The 13454-nt window shown below is 37.3% G+C and overlaps 1 protein-coding gene across 1 annotated transcript in view; it reads right to left on the bottom strand.

The window, feature by feature from the left end:
- The window catches only part of TENM3 (teneurin transmembrane protein 3), a 2178135-nt gene that overhangs the window by 1466461 nt on the left and 698220 nt on the right, over positions 1-13454 (bottom strand). The gene's annotated exons all lie outside the window — the stretch shown is intronic.

Here is a 13454-nt window from a genome sequence, read left to right as displayed (position 1 = left end):
CAATTGGCTTTATTAGCAAGAGATATTTTTAGGAATATGCAGATGCAAAAATTCAAATCAAAACACGCTTTCTAAGCAGAATCCCCCAAAAGAAGGTGGTAATGAACCTTGAAAAAGTAATGCAACAAAGTTAGCATTTTCATGGTTTTTATTACATATTGGGAAAGTAAAACAGTCTGTGAGATGTGGGTCAGGCTGGAGGGACAGGGTTTATAAACCTTTTCCTAATGTGCAGGAGCTAATGGTCCATCCATCCACTCAGGAGATGCCTCCCCCACATTATTGCAAGGGGGACCCTTGAAGGACCCACTACCTTTTTTCCCCTATTAATCCAAAGTCCCTCCTGGTCCCCAAAATCTTGAAGTTGCAGGGATTGCATTATTATTTACTGTATTTTAAGTAGAACAGAATTTGATTTAGTAGTATTTTTCTTTTACCCAGTTTCTCTCAAAGTGCTTTTAAAGCAATGGTATTAGTAGTCCAGCAATATACAGAAAAGTGAAGCAACCATTACTGACCTGATTTCCAGAAGTGCTGAGTAACCACAACTCTGATCACAGTCAATTGGAGCCGCAAATGCTCAGCATCTCTGAAAAATCAGGCCCGATGTTCAGCACCAGTTTGCATAGAGCCTTGAATAGTAGAATCAATTTTATTTTTCAAGAGAGCGTTTTACCCAAGGAAATAGGATGCAAATGAACAAGGATAGGTGAAATGCCTCTGCTTCTCTCTCTCTGTTCCCTGTTTTAAAAAGTGTTCAAATAAAGAATTCATATTCCATAGCCAGCTTTCCATAGATTAGCTTTTAATTTTCAGCCAGTGGTTTTACCCATGCGGGTTTTAATATCGAAAGTGAACAGTGATTCTGACCACCATGAAATATTACAGCAATATTTCATACTGGGATCATTTCCACAGATGTTTTCACATTATCTTCTGTTTACTCAGCCTTCGCAGAGAATCCAATACTAACAATGTACTGTTTCAGAGTAGCAGCCGTGTTAGTCTGTATTCGCAAAAAGAAAAGGGAGTATATCGGAAATGCATCCAATGAAGTGAGCTGTAGCTCACGAAAGCTTATGCTCTAATAAATTTGTTAGTCTCTAAGATGCCACAAGTACTCCTTTTCTTTTAACAATGTACTGGTGATGATTCAAGATTTCTTGCAGACCGAAGAAATCATTTGCTGAGGTATCCAACTGCACTGGACCATTTACTCTGAATGAAACATTTGCTCATAGGTTTCATAATTTGTACAAGAAATGGCAACTTCTTGCTGGGAATGTCATTATTACACCGTTTAGTATCTCAGTAATAGGCATTAACTGTACGTTTTAGGCCATTTTATGTTACTCACTTTAAATCTTGAGTGAGAATACCATCAATTCAGGTTGCTATTCACCTCTGAAACATCACTGAGTGAGAGTGAGCGTGAGCGTGAGCGCACATGTGGAGATGGGCAAGTGGTGAAAGAGGGAAGGGGGGGCATTCATATAAGGCTACGTTTACACTATGCTGTGGTTGATGTGTAAGTATATGCATAGCTACCCACCACAGTGAAAAGTGTGCCACGTGTCCACACTGCAATGTGTAGCTACACTCATCAGTGGAAGGCTCTGACAAAGGCAAGGCCATAGGGAAAGACTTCAGCAGCTCCCTGCTTGCCAGAGGCTTTTCTAGCCAGGAGTTGCTGGTGCCTTTCCTAAAAGAGGGGCAGGGCTCCCCAGCAGTCAGGAGCTGCCAGAGCTTTTCCCCAGTGCTGGACCCTATCAATGTTGTAGATGAGCATTCCAGCAGCAAGAAGCTGGAGCCTTTCCTTGTTACCTACCCAGAGCCTTTATCCTCTGCCAGAGACTTTCCCAGGAAAAGGCTCCAGAAGGTGCCAAGGGAATGATGGAGGATGAAGTGATAGAAATTATGGCACTGGAAAACATCTGAACTAGTGGAGAGTCAGGGACTGAGAGGCAAAGCAGGTCTGAAGCCATCTGATACACCACCAGCATGGAGACAGTCAAAGATTGTGCCAACGTCATCGGTACCAGACTCAAGGGATGCCCCATGGCAGGAATTGGAGTCAACAGTACAGGCTATTGCTGATCTCGATGCATACCAAGGAGTGATTAGATGAATCTGCTCCATTCCACATGCCAGAAGTAGTATGGTGCCAGTTAGTACTCCTCTTAATTAGTCTTATGGACCTTTCCCTCACCACACCAGAGGAGGGAGAATAACTCCTCTTCCTCTTGAAGGAGACAGCAGGGTCCAAACATGGAGCAGCATTACTAGTTGGTTGTGAAGGCAACCACCGATCAGAGTCGGCTGAAGTTGGCCTTATGGTAAGTGTCTCACCATCTGAGTCCTCTTTTTTGAGCACTTTTTGAGCATCATTTCTTAATGTATTCCTCACTGAACACAACTAGCTCCTTGAGACTCCAAGCTACAGAGAAAGAGGGTGCAATTGTGGATAGATGTACAGAATGCCTCAGAGAGCCAAAATAACTAAGATAAATAACCATTCTCTCTTTGAGACTCTGAATATGCGGATCCCTCTTATGGTGTTCAGCTAGCTGTTTGGGACTTTGGGAGATAATCTAAATAAAGACTATAGCACATGGCACTCTGACATCTGATTTAAATGCTGTCACCAGTGGATAATGGTTAGCAAATGTATGAATCAAGCACTCTGTAGTCACTCTGCAAATCTGTACTGTCAGGTCTGTACTAAAATATGTTGACAAGAAAGCTTGTGCCCTGATCAAGTAGGCTCTAATGTGAGCCAGGAAATCTAATTTATTGAATTTATTGACATTAATTGCTGTTCTGATAATTGCAATCAACTATCCACTTTGACAGCCTTTGAGCTGAAACTGATTTGCCTTTGGCAGGGCTACCAACTGAAACAAAGTCTCAGAAATCTGCAAAAAGGTCTTGTTCTATGTAAAACAGTGCTCTTTTCACATTCACAGTATGAAATTTTGAGTCTCCAGCAGGGCCTCAGGAAAAACACAGATAAGTGGATGTATTGATTGACATGGAAGACTAAGACAAACCACTTTTGGAATAAATCTGAGGTGAGGTCTCATCATCACCCTATCTGTAATAAAGACAACATATGGAGAATTTGACAAAGGCTTATATCTCAATTTACTCTATATGAGAAAGTCATTGTCACAAAAAATGCAGTTTTCATTGATAAATGATGGAATGAGCAATATGACAATGGCTCAAATGGTGGGTCCATTAAAGATCAAAGGACCAATTTCAAATCCGTGAAGTATCTTCCTTACTAGTGGGAAGATGTAAAACAATCCTTTCAAAAACCAAGTGATAGTTCAATAGGAGAAAAAAATTGAGGTCCCTTGAACTGGTGGATGGCAAGTGAATATTCACACTGCAGTGAAGAAACCTCCATATTGATGCAAAAATGATATTAATAAATTATAACATATGAATAAGTTATTACAAACTTTTTTGCACCTTTACTGAATATTAACATAAAACTACAAGTATATATAGTCAGGATGAATAGAGACTATAATACCTGTGCATGTTTTTAATTAGTTTCATAATAAAATGTTCAAGCTAGGCTAAGGAATTGAAGTAGACTTCTGTTCTCTGTCATCCAGAAACTGTCAGGAGGATAACACTTCCTTAGCCATAAAACTGTTCATTATACCCAACTGTGTTTTCACAAATTCTAAAATGCATCTTCTCTAATGTTACCTTATATTAACTTTATATATTCCTTTATATAATATTTTTCATATATTTTGAAAAATTGAAGTACACTTGATTGTAGAGATTGGTTCTTTGTACAGAATATTTAATAGGAGTTTTTAACTGCATACTGCAACTGGTAAACACCAGTTGGTATAAAAGCCAATTCAAACAAAACAAAGTCTATCAAGATGAGGACACCTCTCCTTGTATAAGATACCAGTTTGATATAGATATAACCTTTATCTCAAGAAAACACACATTTAAAGAAAAATGTTCTAAGACATTGTTGTGTAAAAGAAGGTGAGGATATACTTTAGGCAGGATACTCCTAAAGAAATGTAGAGATGTGTTATCAAAATGATAAATCTAGGTTGCAAAGTGGGCTGCCACCACTTGTGGTTTTAAGAAAAACCTCTAAGTAAATCCAAACCAAGAGTTCCAGAAATATCCGTATTGAAATGAATTTCTTTTATAATAATCTATGTCTTCATTCTGGAAACGTTAGGAAAACATGTATAGATAGGATTGTTTTGTAGAAAATCTTTTATTTCTGAAATGTCAAAATGGCAAGCCCTTGTAAGAAGTATATTTGAAAATATTTTGTCTAAATGCAAAGTTTATAGTTTAATTTCCTAATGTTATTGTTATGCAAAGAGAAAATGCTTTATGTACCAACATGGATTATAAAAATTCGCAAAACTGATTACTAAATGTAAGAAGGCATTAAAATATATAATATTTATATTAATTGGCAACTAGTTAGCAAACAAAATTTGAATGACCCCTCACCCAACTCAGAGGACAAAAAGAACCATCTCTTCAAAAAGTATTATGAAGAATCAAAACATCTTTAATAACTATTTAAGCTAAAAACTATTTTGAGAACAAAACATTTATATAAAGAATACATGTTTGGACAGAATTTCATTGCCAGTTAAACCCTCATGAAATTGAAGAACTCTCTCAGAAAATGGACTGAGTAAAAAGAAAATTAAAACCCTGAATTTATAAAGAGATTTTCAGCAAATCTCTCTATAGAGACAAAAGTAAAATAACGGTTAACAAAACCTAATGAAACTATGCATTGATAGACTCATTCAGGAGCTGAATGTGTCACTAAAACCAACCCCTGAAGGCATGGGGCCAATAAAAGGAAGACAGCAGCCAATTTTGGGAACTAACAAATGGTGGAGAAAGAAGGCATACATCAGGCAGGATGACCATGACGTCAGAAAGGATGCGCTATGGAACTGGAAATCTTTCCTACTTGAGAACAAAAGACTGGACTTTTTTTTTTTGGTTATATGTGGTTGCAGAAAGGCCCACTTGTGGAACTTCCCACTCTAGAAGAAACATGATTCAGGATGGAATCGAAATCCTTTGTCATCCATTCACGTGAGGGTGAAGTCTTCCTGCTCAGATGATCTGCCAACATCTTCTCCTGGAAGATGCAAGGCTCTCTGATTGGATTTAGAATTCATCACTCCCATAACAGTATGGCATCTTGGCTTAGGGGGGCTTGATCTTGTGCCTCCCTATCTGTTTATATAGTTCAGCACTATTGAACTGTCAGTTAGGACCTGCACTGTCATCCTCTTCAGAACTAGTAGCAATGACTTCTAGGCTAGTTGTATTGCCATGAGTTTTAGGACATTTATGTGGTTTCTGGTGTTGACTGCATCCAAATCCTGTGCATGAGACTGACCTAGGTGTGCCCCCCCCAAACCATTTCTGGAGACAGAAGTGACCAGTGTCTTGGTAGCGTTGGGGATTCCATTTGTGATCCCCTGCCAGATAGTGGTCAGATCCATCCACTATTGAAGGGATGACAGAATCCATTTCAGTATTCTTACCCATAGGTTCATGTAGTGAATATTCAACAGATGCACTGATTTGAGCCTGTGGTGGTTTGAGGCACAGGCTGGTCAAGGGTGTTATGTAGGTGCCCATACAAAGGAGCACAAAGGAGTCTGAGACACACTTGCTAACAGCCAAGAGCAGGTCTGCAGTTCTGCTATCAGTTGATAAAAGGTTTAAAATCTCCCTTGAGGGAGGGAGGGAAGGCTTTTGCTCCCTTAGTCCAAGACTGCTCCTGTGAACACATTGGATTAAGACAGAACTAAGTTAGACTTGAGGTTGAGGTTGATTTTCAGCCCCAAAAGCAGAAAATGATGGACTATCTAATAAACTATCCTAACAACTGTAGGGACACTGCAAGATGTTCTGATTCTCTACCGTGAGATGGTCGTTGACTTTATGGAAGAATTGCAAACTATCAGTGTGCGGACTGGGAGTTTGGAGATTTGGATTTTATAACCAGTTCTGTATGGCACTCTGTATGACCATGCATGGGCAACTCTCTTCATGTCTCTATTTCAGCATCATCTATAGAACGGGGATAACATCTCCTACTTACAATATAGGAGTAATTTGAGGCGTCAAACTAATGCTTATGAAGAGCCTTAGATGACACTATGGAAGTGCAAGATATCACAACTATTGGTTTAGTGCCCAGATTGTCTTTATTTTTGTTTATTATGCTCTGCCAAAGAGTCTGCTGAAGATCCTGTGCAGAGGAGGTTAACAGGGGATGCCCCATACTGGAATAATCCAGAGGTGGGTCTGTTTTAGTGAGATTTTTGTGTGTGTTTTTAATACAAAATCACTTCTTTAGAGTCTTATGACGGAAGTTGACTTTTAAAAGAGTCTTGAATAAAATATTGATCCAACCCTGAAATCCTTGCTCAGGTGAATCTGTTCATATAGAGGCTGCAGCACTAGCAACTGAAAATGTGGATACAATTTAACATGCCGATTTTTTTTTTTTTACAAAAAGATAAAAGGTCATTTTAGACCCAAAAGTTGGTTTTATTGTATTTTTTAAAAGTGATGCAACTGGGAAATATTACAAAATCTCATAGACACAAATGGTTTCTTGACTTTAAACTTTTGATGCCAGCAGATTTGGGAATTTAGAACATTTCTTTGTGGAGAAACTCAAATACAATATTCTGTGCATGCACCATATCCAGAAAGTGAAAATGATCAATTTAGTTTCTCTGTCCAAGAATCTAAATGGAATGCAAATAATGTCAAAATAATAAATGGGCCCTGCCTATTAAAGATTATAAAATAATCTGAAATAATTTGGAATATGAACAGCTATAAGAAGAAATGTTCTCCAAATCTTTATTTTAGGATCATCATAGATTTAGGACCTTATCATATTTCACACCCCATTTATCCATGGTAAAATAACCTATTTCTTATTTAACCAACTTTGTTGTTATTGTGAAGGTAACAGTTTAGATCTGTGATTAGAATTACAGTTTTTGATAGTTATTTTCACACTTTTTTCCCCATCACAAATACTTTATGGGCATACAGAGACTAAACAATTTCTCAATAGCTCATCTGCATAACTGTAATGTAGCTATTACAATTATAGCTCGCATTATTATTTGAACTAGTATTATCACTGTTCCAGCTCATCTGCTACATACTGGAAAAACTCATGTTTTGCTCCATTAGCAAACACCGCATTAAAAAAGAGCAACTTTTCATCTTGGTGCTGTTTTCTCTGAGGAGCTTTTTAAAAAGCTTCTCAGAACAAAAGAAACACATAGCTCTGATATGTGCATTTATGTCTGTATCAAAACTTTTATATCACCTATTAATGGGAGCTAAGTCATTTGAATTCTGAAAGTAAAAGGGCTTGCAATTGATGTACGGAACAACAGTGAATGAAAAGTGGTGTTCATTAAAGAGAATACATTTCAATGAAGTTGCGTTTCCAACAGAATATTTTCATTTTTGTATCTCTAATTGTACAGGATTCTTCAATGTGGACTCAGAAGAGTAAGTTTTGTTCTGAAGTGTGAAAAGTTTCTTTTTTAATGCAGTATTTACTGTGTATATATTTCCTTTTATTTAGTGTTAACCAACACCCCTCAAAAACTTATTGTGATGGTCTCATATACAGAGGTGCTCAGTACATGCACATCTCATTGGCTCTGCAAGTGCTCAGAAACTCTAAAAGTCATGCCACAAAGCTTCAGTCTGAAATACAGGTTTATAATACTATTCTAATTGGAAAGTAAGGTCCAACTCTAATCACTAATATGAATTCTGAATACAGTTGACTAAAAGAATATCATTGCCATCACCCACCAAAAGCATATCACAATGCCTTCCTTCAAACCTGGCCAATGGTTGGGGGATGGGACAGTGCTTGCCCAAAGCACCAAAACTTGGGAGAAAAGATATTTAAGCACTTACTGTTACAGTGTTTGTCTGTTTTAGTCCATCATCTGCCACTGCCTTTGCTATGCTTCCAGGATGCCTCAAGACTTCATGCTTTAAGGCTACGTCAAGACATCTTGACACAGACTGGAATTAGGATGCCTCAGGGAAGTCTTGAAGCAGAGCAAAGGCGGTCGTGGATAAATGAATGAAACTAGATAGAAAAACTAATGGCAAATGAGCGGCTGGTTGCAAGGAGCAAGTGATTCTTAGTGGTATCAGAAATAAAGCTTATGGTGATAGGGGCTGAAAATGGACTTTCCTAGAGAAATATCTAATCTTAGGCCAACCTTAGCTCTCCGATGCTGTAAATAATATTTTCTTTCCAAAGCATGTAGTTGACTTCAATCTATAAGTCAGTCTATTACACATTTTATATTATCCTTTTTATTACGCTTCCATCTCTCTTTCAGGCACTTTGATCTTCAACATCCCAAATACAGACTGTTACTAAAATTGCTACCATATCATCCCAAAACACACACCCAAAGTTGGGAAGATAAATTTATGTAGTGAACACATTTTAGATGGGTATTTGAATAATATCAGGTATATATCTCAAAGTGACTCAGGAAACATCCATATAAATACTTATTCCAATTAATTTGACAGTAAATGAACAAAAGTATCTAAATCAAATTAGACAGCATGGAAGAAATACTCATGGAATTAAGGGTAGCAATAAATGAATGGTTCACATGAAAGATATTCCAGATATTGTATGTATTAGGATTTATTACACCAGATGTGTTACATAAATGAAAAACACTATGATAACAAAATGTGGCAAAAAATTCTTCCTGAATATTGGGACTAATGAGATAAATGAATGGATAAACAGTTATTTCATTCAGCAAAATATCATGAGTACAAAGATAATAACTTGAATTACCCCTTGGAAAACCTCTGTAAATATTAAGTTAAACTTATGCATGCAATGTTGTTGTGGCTGTGTTGGTCCTAGAATATTAGACACACAAAGGGGGTGAGGTAATAACTTTTATTGAACCAATTTCTATGCATCTCAAAAGCTTGTCTCTCTCATCAAACAGAGTTTGGTCCAATAAAAGACATACCTCACCCAAGTTAAACTTAAATTTTTAAGCATAAAAAAGTAAAGAAATTTTCAGTTAAGGTTTCCAAAATTAGTCCAGACTGCCTATCCTGTGCATGGCAAATTTAAAGTGAAAACCAGATGTTCCAGAGAAAGCCTCATTCATAATATGATCTGCAGTATGGGACCACTTATGTAAGGACCACTTATGTAACCTTGCATCTTAGATTCCAGTTGAAAACCAGGCATAGCAAGCTAATGTTCAAAAGAAAGAAAGAACGCTTAACAAGAAAATATTTTGACTATGTGAAAAAAATAAATTAGTGGTAATGATAATATATGTCCATTTCAGATATTCCAGGACAGGTTATTTCACTAAAAAAAAGTCAATGTAGGTTCCCTAAGTCTGAAAAACCATTTCCAGCTCCACCACAAATGGAGCAATTAATCGAAGAATGCTAATTAAGAATGTACATGAACTAGTGTCATGGATCTACAGGACCTGTCCTATGCCCCAGCTTTTAAACATTCTCTTGGAGAAACCCCTTCACCGTTCTAGACTGCCAAAGAGACTCATTCTTCCTTCAGTGCAGGCCATGTATCCTCACTGCCTCCTCGACTGAGCTACTGGGTTCCATCACTCCTACTTGACACTCTTCAGGGACTAATGCAGGCCATCCAGTATTTACAGAGAGACATCCCAAACAGCATTTTAAAAACAGAAAAGGATTAATTAGTCAAATAGAACACAGCATTGGCAGTTCTTAGGTTAGCACTAGAGAAATAAAAGATTAAAACATAGTCCATTCTGGTCAAGCCACAATTCACTAGCCAAGCTGTAGCAAACTCCATTTGCAGGCTGTCTCTCAGATTTCCTTCCTTAGTCAGTTCCCAGGTGACAGTCCAAGCTTCTTCCAGAGCCCACACTTATCCTCCCACCTCCCAGTCCTTTGTTCTTGAGCTGGTGGGGGGTTGTCTCTGCTCAGCTCACCTGCTGAGGGGCAGGGAAATCCTCCTCCTCTGGATGATTCATTGCTAGGTGTCCATGTCCTGGTGATTGGCCTCCCATTGTTTTCTCAGATTTTTCCACTGACAGGCCAACCTTGGCCAGTCTTTTTAATGATCCATTCATCAGCTAGCGCCCCCCCCCACACACAGTGTTTCTTTGTCTGCCCTGAGAATCAGCAGTCATTTGTCCCCCTCCCCACACACACACACTGCCAAGTATAGGAGGAAACTGAGACACAGACACAGGACTCAAAAATATTACAAAAAATTCTCACTTGCTGACAACTAGTTATTCCAGAACTGTGTCGGTGTGGAAGTGCGAAACATAATTATTATTTGTTAAGATTGTAAGCTCTTCTAGGCAGGGACTTGGTCTTCATATTCGTTTGCAAAGTACGTAGTGAACTGGTGGTACTATACAAATATATTTTTAATACTTAATAGGTTTAGAATTTATTAAATAATTAATACTCAAACTGAAATATAGTATTTTACCCACGAGTATATGCAGAAAATTATGGACCAAACTGTTGTAGCAGTTGGAAAATTCTGCAAATAGTTCAGTTTATAGAAAAAGTATTTATTCATTGTAGACTATTATCATATTTTGAAAAAGCATGAATCCAGAACAAAAAGAATACTTTGATCAATCTCAAAATGTCTTAATTAATCTGTTCTAAATATAATATTTATGCTAACTATAAATAGGATCCAACTAGAAACCAGGGCCTAAATTAAAAGGCAATAAAACCAAAAGCTTTATCACAAGACATCTGTAAAAGGCCTTCACAAAGGAGATACTTCACACACACTACAAACTCACCATTTTCTGAGAGACACAGAACAAAAATATCTAAGGATAAAATACTGAAATGCAGCTAACAGTAGGAAATGTTACAAAAGTATCAAGACTTTGGAAATGTATCATTTCTGATCCAAAGCCCACTGAAATCAATAGGAGACTTTCCATTCACTTCAAAGGCCTTTGGATCAGGTCCTCAAGTGAAGAATATCCTGCAAATGAATAGAGAGTCTACCATAAGTGTAACTAAATCAACATTACTGAATAAAACAAAATTGCTACCATAAACAAAGAATCCTGTACTAGTAAAATACCATTAGAATTCATAGGCTAAATTCACTGCTCTCAATGGTGTTCTGCATTTTTATTCAAGTGGCGAGTTTGACCCACAGAATGTTCAAGATAGCAAAATATTCTGCACCTCAGTGACTATGCATACCAATCAACAGAAAAACACTCATCTCCCAGATGAATTCTGAAGTCCAACCAAAACTCCCCAGGTGGAAAAAATACAATTTCATTTTCTTTATTCCAAACTGTTGGAGCAATAAATGCTATTATGATCTTAGGAGGTCTTTTTAACTACCATAAAGGTGAAAGCAATTTAATGCACATATTTGTTAAGTTCATATTCGAAGTGAAATAGTCCCCTAAGACTGCAAATGTATTAACTATATCTATATGTAAAGAAATTCTTGTTTTGCACTCAGTGAAAAAATCTTCTAGTGACTTCAGCAGCATTAAGTTTGGCCACTAAGTATAGCAAAGACAAGATCAGCTTTTAAATGGAAACAACTTCCAATACAGAGAAAACCTTAACCAATGCAAAGGCTTAAAAATAAAATTAAAATTTTAAGATGCCCAAAATACCACTAATGTGTAGCACTCTCAAAGGAAAATTATGCCAACCTGCATTCCATATCTTCACATGTAACCTCTGATCAAGAAGCATTTAAGTAAATACTGTGCCAAAATAAATAACTTTCTTCTACATTTTATTCTTTATTCATTCCTAACTGTGGTGACAGAACCTTCTGACTGTATGAGTGTTGTGTCATGTCCTTTCTATCTGGATTACTTGGGTTAATTTAAAGAAAGAGCAAAGAAAGAAAAGAACATATCAAGTCTCTGTGAGACAGCATAATATGTTTGAGACTCATTATGAAAACGTAGTTTTTTAAACAGGGAGAGCCACTGCAGGCAAGCAAGGGGAACCCAGTTTACTCTTAAAGGTACAGTATACAGAAAAGATCCTGACCATTATATACACCACAACCTGACACTAAGTAGTTAGCTAACACCACACACTTTTTCCTGCCCATTGTGAACTTCATGGGATCCCTAAAATACTCCACTTACATCGCAACTGTACTGTAATCAAACAGATATTAGACTGATCTTGCTCAGTATCATGGACCATCGTGAATTTTCAAATATTTGAAGAAATTGTGAAATCAAGATAATGTTCAAATCTTCACTTATCTCTAGGTTCTTCAGGAAACCAAATGTCTTTTTTCCTTCACATTATCTATATAAGAAGCTTCTAGGATTGTCACTCTGAAGCCTAGAATGTCTATTGAGCCAGCGTGAAGAAACGGAAATGGCTACAAGCCATGAGAACGCTTTTTGATTAGAATATCATCAGGTTCAATCATCACTGGGATTTGGAGTCTGCTACCATCCAGTTTTTAAGTTCTCAGCCATTTTTGGCTTTTTTACATAAAACTTTACAAATTACACCCAGGCAACAATGTGTGTGTGTATATATCACATCATTTCCATTAATTTTACCATTGCCATCAAAAGGATACTTCTCTCTTTTCTCACTGGCTAATGTGCATAAATTATTGTAATGGATGCTCAGTAATACCATTTAATTTGAAGAATTTTCTCTGTTTTTACTCCTACTCAAAGGTTTCCTTTTTTTGACTTGTTTGTGGATTTCAAAAACTACTGTTAGGAAACCCTGTCTCCTCTCATCAACAGCATCCATACCTCTAAACTACCGGACCTGAGCAACTGCTAGCGATGTTTGCTTTAGGCACAAAGAAAAATAAAAATACTTGAATTTACAAAAAAATCGAAACTAATTTCAAGATAACCAAAAACAGCTGTCAGAGTAGCAGCCATGTTAGTCTGTATTCGCAAAAAGAAAAGGAGTACTTGTGGCACCCTCGAGACTAAAATTTATTTGAGCATAAGCTTTCGTGAGCTACAGCTCACTTCATCGGATGCATCCGGTGAAGTGAGCTGTAGCTCACGAAAGCTTATGCTCAAATAAATTTGTTAGTTTCTAAGGTGCCACAAGTACTCCTTTTCTTTTTGCAAAAACAGCTAGTGTTTAATAACATTCATGTGTGAAAGACAAAATCTGCTCACTGCCAGGATTAAGACGACAGGAGTTCTGTTTGTTCTCGAACATCCAAGGGCATCCAGAAAATTGTCACTTTTGAGCTTGTCATTAAAAGAAGGATCATTAATAAGCTGGTATGCCTGGCATGTTAACAGGAAAGTACAACACCGTTCCTCACCACATGAGAATGATTAGCCATAAAAATGTCAACACTG

The sequence above is a fragment of the Dermochelys coriacea genome, chromosome 4, assembly GCF_009764565.3.
Source record: "Dermochelys coriacea isolate rDerCor1 chromosome 4, rDerCor1.pri.v4, whole genome shotgun sequence".
Taxonomy (NCBI): domain Eukaryota; kingdom Metazoa; phylum Chordata; order Testudines; family Dermochelyidae; genus Dermochelys; species Dermochelys coriacea.
Note: the sequence above shows the minus strand (reverse complement) of the source record. Positions and strands in the feature narration are given on the sequence as shown.